The following is a 6,765-nucleotide window of genomic DNA, read 5'->3' on the forward strand; positions in this document are numbered from 1 at the left end:
ACATAAATGGGAAGTATATAATACGCAATTTACCCTGTTTCAGAAGCATATTTGTGCTGGGATACTTAACCTAAGAAACAGTGGCAGAGATTCACTACAAATCGTCCACATCTGGTTGTGATACTGTGAGGCCTAATATTATTTTAGAAAAGGTGAGTATGAGGGAATGAACCTCAGTTCAGAAAATACACTCAGTGCAGCTCACTGGTAAAGCAAGTTTTCGTTGGCTCGGCTGAGAGCTCTGTTATAATTCAAGTGACAAATCATATCAAGCAGCACAGGTGAAGAGGCTGTGATCATGACAGGCTTGTCAGGTGAATTAGTGTGCTTGGCAGGGAGAGGATAATTATACACAGCACAGCTGCAGAAAAAGACGGTAGATAATTTGGTTCAGAAACAGATCTAATGACCAGTTACAAATCCAATGCTACCTGACCCAAAGAATTTCCCTACCATGATAGCAAATACCATTCAAACAGGTACCAGATAATTTTCATCCTCACGAATGCAGTGGAGCTCACGGGCAGATGTTATCAGCAGCAAATGCTACTCAGCTGGGAGAATGTGAGGAAAGGGCAGTGTTTGTTTCTGAGATGTTCAGAGAAGACATTCCAGTAGAGAATGGATGACTGGTCTTGGCTGAGGTTTTGAAGAAGGAGGTACAGTAGAATGTGGGATTGAACTGCATGTTCCTCTGGTCCAGCTAGTGTCCTGGTCAGGGGGTGTGATGGGCGTCTCTGGCCAGTGACTAGTTGCTAATAAGCGGTCATGTTTGTAACAATTCCAAAGAAGACCTCTTTTCTGAGCGGCAACATGCATTGTCAAAGCACACAAAGGGCATCTTTGTCAACACAGACGTTTTGCAGCAGACGGACACAAACCCAGATGGAGAAAATCCTGACAGGTGTGGACAGGTGTCTTGCAAGAGACTGCAGAGTTAAACTGCTGAAGGAAACTTTGCTTCAGGGTCTGCTATTCCCCTACATTTCTGAGTTCACAATCCAAGGAACTAAACTGGTCCAAATTAAATCTGTTTCCCCTCCCACTCATAATTCAAAACAAATGTGAATGTTTGGCAGATGGGAAAGTCTAAAAGCTTTATCTGCCAAACAAGAGCTTAAAAGACATGGCAGGGAGCAGCCTGCTATTATAATGCCTAATGGCTAGAGGCGCGAATTTTCAGATAACTGGGCCAACTCCTTGATGAGTCATGTCTCTCCAGCAGTTTGCCAGGTACTCATCTAAATCCAAATCACATGCCGAGTTTTCAGCTTCATGAAAAAAATATTTATTAATAATGAGTCTCCACACCTACAGGGGTCACCTGCTGTACCACTATGGACATGATTGTTCAGTCACTAAGACTAAAATGGATTAGGAAAAGACTTGTAGTCTTGAAGCCTTCTGTCCCAATTACAGTGTCATCCTATTCAATAGGTAAGACATGAGACAATTGGGGAGTAGCAAACAACATTCCAAATAGCCAAAAAGGTACAAATATAAAGCAGACCTTTGACTCATTGCACCCAATTACGACTGCATTCATGAAATGTAGCCTTCAGAAACCATTAACAAAAAACAGCACTCCTTCAGCCTGGTGCAGCTAATTTGACCATTGGCCCAAAAGCTGCGTTTCACATTGGTCAGCAATGTCTGGTGTCTTTAATGAAACCACTCTGAGAGCCCTGCAGTGAGAAAAGGAGAAGTGCAAATGTCACGTGCATGTGAAGCAGACACATCGGAGCACATATATACTTTACTGCGAAGGTGCTCAATGCCAAAACAAATGAACAACAGTTCCCTAAAGAGAGCCTTTAGGGTTGTCGGAGGTGGCAGATAAAGAAGTGTCAGCACATCTCTTGACACGGTAGGCCACACCCTTCCACTAGAGCTACACCGCCTGCAGGGCTTCGTCTTGCACAGCTCAGGCTCTGCCTCTCCTTGACGGATAAACGGTAATGACCCTTCTCTAGTGTGAGCCAAAACAGAAAAATATTTAATGTTTTCTTGCACTTTTTACGGAGACACTGTGGTTCACAGGTACCTATGGTACCAATGTATTGATACTAGTCTTGTTGGGTCATCAGTACTGTTAGCAGGACAATGTACAGTCACATTACTTGCAAAAATAAATATCTTCTGAGGTTCTAATTGGCTAGGACAAATGATTCAGTAAAGACAGGACTCCAGTGACAACACTCCCCCCCAAAAAATCATCCATCCATTCTAATTGCTTTATTCAATATAGGTGCCCAGGGTGTACAGGGACAGGCTCTATCCCCGTCTCTGTATTGGATGAGGCGGTTAGAAAAGGGAAGGAGGAGGGGACGTCCATTAAGTTAAAAAATGATATCAACAGTAGAACAAATAGCAGCAGGGTAGTAATGTAATCAGCCTCTAGTTCAAAAAAGGAAGTTTATGTTGCCTAAATCCTTACAACAGAGAACCAACACTTAATCAGTACCTCTGGAGGCGGAATGCTTTTGTTTCAGTTTAATTCCACTGTTCCTTCCCCCTGCTATATTTTTGATTTCCAGTCACTTCACCTTTCAAGAGCAGGATGCAAGTACAAACCAGGAGGAAAGTGCAAGCTGCTGCACGTAGGCAACAGAAGCAAGAAACCTCTTCATTGCCAGAACAGGGGGAGGACGTATACAGTAAAAACAGTAGATGCTACAGGCAATACTTAAGACACATTCTTAACTCAGCGCAAGGTTGTCTTGAAACAATGTTCAAGCTGTCAAGAGCTCTTCGACTTTAACTGTCCTTAAACAGAGCCTCTGAATGTACATTAGGCCTTATGACATTGACGCCACTGTAATGCAATGTGTGTGTTATCCTCACTGTACTTAAAAAAAATCATCTGTGCTTAACTCACAATCTGAAGCTTTTGGAGTTTTTTTTTTTGCTAAACTTGATTAACAAAATCTTCTATGAATTCAGCAATATGCGGAGATGCTGTTATGTAATTTTCCTGTCCTGGAATTTGATTGGAAAGCTGGGATTACCACTTGAGTTTCTGGCTTTGGTAACAGCTGGTGGTCTAGAACCAGCTGGTGTCATCGAGCAGGTTACTGGCTTAACTGGACAGCATGAACAGCTTCTTCCTGCTCTTCTGGTGCGGTTGCCTTAATGAGACAGGACCAAGACTGGACACACCAGGCCTAGACGTCCTTTCCAATACTACCCTCTTCAAAACTCTGCAACTTCACCCTTAACTTACACCTTATTTATCACAGCAAAAACAAAATGCTGGCAAAGATTCAAAGACCGTTATATAACTTGCCAGCTGTTGTGACTGTAGTCTGTGGCTCTTGTCCAAGAATAGGAAAGTACCCTGCTACAGTACGTGCAAGTTCCACAAAGTGAAAGTTTCACAGTGAAATTGCAAAGGAAGTACCTTCTGCATGAAAGAGGGCGTAGTTTGGAGAACAGGACAGCAATACCAATATCTGGGTCAGAAAATGGCATGTGAGTTTTAAACTTCAGTGTTGCCCTGCCCTTAGATACAGGGCTGAAGATGTGAGTGGCCAACCAGAGGTCACAGCTATATTCTGTGCTTTCACTGCCTGGTCAGCTAGACGCTCTGAGGTTCTGAATAATCACAACCAGCACGACACAAGGCCAAGTCAAGACTGGTTTCCGACATAGCTGAGAGTGGGGTTTAGATTTTATTTAGTCCAGCTGAAGATTGCAGTTTATTTTTCATTTCCTTTGTAAGTCCTGGGAGTCCTTTGGGTTTGGCATTTCCTTTGTTTCTTTCCTGAAAGAGTATCCTCCTTTTCCTTAAAAAAAATTAAGGCTTTCACTGCTTTGCAATGTGGTTGAAAAAACAAAACACTAAAAAACAAGGGGAAACTATGATCATTGTATAAAAATGACATCCCCAAACCAGCCTTATTTATTTTTTAGCAATTCTTTCTCATAATAATGATCTTTCTAAAAGTAATAGCAAATTATTTTAGTATCTTTATTACTTTAAATTCTAAAGTCACTTTTAGAATTAACCTTGGGTCTTTAGTTTTTTTTTAATGTTGTTGCCATGGGAGACCAGAGTCTGGCACAGTGGAATTATGGGACAGAGGCACAATCGATGTTAGGCATGCTGTCATTCATTAACCTTCCTCCAGCCGGAGAGACGGCAATCTGCCTCCGAAAGCCACCTCTTTCTCAGAACACTTCTGGCGATCCTGCCCATGTAACCCTGGAAAACAAACATTATAACTGACCATCCCATGTGTTTCGCTTGGCAGCATCACATACTGCGTCGCGAGAGGTATTTGAACAATCAGGAGCGTCTCTGGAGGCTGAATGAACTGCAGGTTCCATTGCACTTTTCATTGACTCAGCAGAATCAAAAGGTGTGGAAAAACTGTTCATTTGGAAAGGGAGGAATTGGAGCAAATATTGCCTTTGCAATTGTCCCTTAAACACGGAACATTGATTGAGGATGAGGATGAGAATGAGATGTTCAGAATCAGGTTTTAAAGCACAAATTATGTGCTTACCTGACATCCTCCTGTAGTCCTCTCAGACCCCCTGTACAGTAAGCATGGCTCTGCCTGTAGTTGTAAGATTTCTCCCTGCTAACGAGGCACAGCCATGATTAGCTGATTGAACAATTCAGTTTCCTATAAATATTAGTAAGTATGGATTAGCTTTAGCTATTATTTGGGCCAAACAGAAACATCTCAATTTAGATTGAGTCTGTAGTTTCAAAGAACCTACATAAAAGCAGAACTTTACTAGAAATGGCGAAGTTTTGTCTTTTGCTGTTATTGTAAAGAAAATGGATGGATGGAGTACATAACAAAATTGTACAAATTATACAAATGTCTGTGACATATAAATTACATGACATATGGTCTGGTGATTATAGACAAAAAGGTTCATTACCAGGATGGCTGGTTCCTGCTTCAAGTTCCCAGTTCTTTCACTCTGCATCACCTTTCGGACATTAGTTGAGATCCTTGAGTTCTGTGGGATGTGATCTAAGCAGAAGCTGTTGAAACGTCTCCCCTTGCGCTCTGTAAGAAGCTTCTCAAAGACTTATTATACTCACGTTTTTCATGAACAGTTTCATACTTTAAAAACAGACTAAACCTAAGGAGTTTCAAATCTAAGGAGGCCATTGCAGGTTCTTCGGCCCAAGAACCTCATTCAGCTGTTTTTTGAAAGAAACTAGGGTATCCGCTTCAACAGTATGACTGGATAGCTTGTTCTATACTCCCACAACACTTTGTATAAAGAAGTACCTCCTTGACTCAATTTTAAATACACACTATATATAATACTTGGGTATTTACTGCACTTTCCCAACCCTGGGCCTTTGCTTCAGTCCATTGTAGGACTGGTTTTAAGTCTAGCTGGAGTCCTATCTGAACGAATAATTTAATTAATGTTTTTAATGAGTTTCAGCTACGAAAAGGCTGCTAATTTTAAGTAAAATTAACTAAGCTTATCTTGAAATCATCAGCACTGTTAAGGGCAGAAACAATAGGATACAAGTTCAAAGTTGTCAAAGTATGAGTGGAATAAAATCTAAATATTAAGAAAGGAGGCGACAACACATGTACTGTAGATGATTAACACCAATAATCATTAAATGGCTCACAGACTGCACAGGACTTTTGGACATTTTTGTAAACCATTTCCATGATGTTATATCTCTTAGAAACAAGTTATAGCAATACTGGGCTGTAAAATCAGGAAAATATCCTTAAATCATTTATAAAAGTGTTTGAAAACTACTAATTCCTACCAGTTTTAGAGCAGATGAAACACCGAATAAAGAGCTACACTTGATTTGGTGAGAGACTGACCATGTATATCACACATTGGAAAATCCCTTCAAAATAACAACATACAGAAAAATTCAATCCAAAGGAACTAACTACGAAACTAGTTAAAATAAATGTATACTACTATAAAACTGAGACCAGAAACTGCTTTGCTGGAAACTGATCTGTACCACTTCCTTCTAAAGCAGAACTCATTTACAACTGAAGAACTAAGGCATGACCGCTGCAAATACATTTTTGCATATGTTACATATAATTAGTACTGCTATTTGTACACCTTCCTAATTTTTTAATGTTAAAAATTACATTCAACTTCATACTTCAACTTTACAAAATGTTTTACACAATGTGACATAAACATTCATAATGTTTTTTAATCTGGTTGTTAGCACAATTTATGTATTTGTGTCTACTGTAGGCTGTTATTTATTTTGGAAGAGACGGAGGAATACAATACTGCCACACTGAGTGCAAGAAACAACGATGATTGAGAGGTGCGTTCGATGTTTGTTTCCATTAAAAAGTAGTGAAGCTGCTGCTAATGATGTAGAATCGGGCTTTTGGGGTTGATATTTTCTTGGAGACAAGAGAAACAATAGCCTTTTGGCTAAGTAAAGCATAACGTACCTGACATCCTGGAGAGTGTGGTCAGTAGTTATTTGTTTTTGCCTGAAAGAGGTGAAGTCCCTCTCACCCCCCTGTACGCTAATGCTTTCCTCAGTCTCTCACCGGTCGCTCTGGGCTGGGGATCAGGCTTGCGATATATACTGTACGTGCCAGTGGTCATCATGAACTGCGCCAACTCTCGGGTCAGTGCGGGGAGTGTGGAGACCAGCACCCCTCCAAAAAATGTACCAGCAGTAAGCACAAGCACAGCATTAATACGAAAAACCAATATTTGCTCGTTTTGTAATCCGAAGTACCGGTAGAGAACAGAGACATAGGAACAAGAGCAATCAGTGCT

This window comes from Lepisosteus oculatus, chromosome 22 (genome assembly GCF_040954835.1).
Source record: "Lepisosteus oculatus isolate fLepOcu1 chromosome 22, fLepOcu1.hap2, whole genome shotgun sequence".
Taxonomy (NCBI): Eukaryota; Metazoa; Chordata; class Actinopteri; order Semionotiformes; family Lepisosteidae; genus Lepisosteus; species Lepisosteus oculatus.